At 42.3% G+C, this 851-nt stretch overlaps 1 long non-coding RNA gene across 1 annotated transcript in view; it reads left to right on the top strand.

Moving 5' to 3' along the window:
• Positions 1–851, top strand: part of LOC116691612 (uncharacterized) — an 18,754-nt gene that overhangs the window by 9,692 nt on the left and 8,211 nt on the right. Inside the window, exon 2 of the long non-coding RNA XR_004332514.1 lies at positions 638–640. This is a non-coding gene — a long non-coding RNA (uncharacterized LOC116691612). The remainder of the gene's footprint in view (positions 1–637; positions 641–851) is intronic.

Genomic DNA, 851 nt, shown 5'->3' with positions numbered 1-851 from the left:
AAGCTCACCGTCCATCACTCGCATCTCAAACCAGCCACCAGTACAGTTGGCAGAGCAGAGCAGGTCGCTTCACGTAACAATGTCTGATTATTTTAATGAAATGAGCTGGTTTGACCAAGGAGATGCAAGAAATATGCACTAGTCCACAATACCTACTTCCTGTATTTACTTTCTTGCTCCCGTCCAGATTTGGAATGACCCATTTTTGTAAGCTTGGATTTTTCCAGGTGTGAAAAGAAATTAAACCAGACTCATCAACTGATTTGGACCAAAGCAAACAAACCCAACTTCAAATTAACCATGATGAATGCATTTGATATTACTGTAAAGGGGAAGTCCACCAGTTTTAAAAATCAAAGACTACTTACAAGTGTAGTGAAGTACTTTGTATTTGGCCCTGGATGTGGCTCCAGAAGCACGGAGCCTGATATTCTCTGTGTAAGTGATGTCACTTGAGCCTGTGTCAGTTGTCAGAATACAAGCTTGAAGCTTCCCTCTCTTCTCAAAAATAATAAAAGGAATCATGCAGGCGCAAATGGATTTTTACATATTAATCATACTGTAGTGGGGGAAAGCTACACTCATCAAGCCACTGTGTTTGGTGTTTTAAGTCCCCAACGTCACCTACTCTCAGCAGTCAGTGGTGTTTCTTAATAGTTTTATTTTTGACAAGGTAGCATTGCGCACAGTGTGCTCTGGAGCCAGACACTGGTTCATGCAAGATTAGTCTTGTGTCATGACTTACTGGCACTGTCTTTGGTGGCGCTAAGCACTGGACACAATGGCACTGCAAACTAGCCTCGGAGCAGGAACTTGTTTTGGTGGAAACAGAAAACTCAGATTGGACAGAT

Source organism: Etheostoma spectabile, chromosome 6, assembly GCF_008692095.1.
Source record: "Etheostoma spectabile isolate EspeVRDwgs_2016 chromosome 6, UIUC_Espe_1.0, whole genome shotgun sequence".
Lineage (NCBI taxonomy): Eukaryota > Metazoa > Chordata > Actinopteri > Perciformes > Percidae > Etheostoma > Etheostoma spectabile.
The sequence above is the reverse complement of the archived record's forward strand: the minus strand, read 5'-3'. Positions and strand labels throughout refer to the sequence as shown.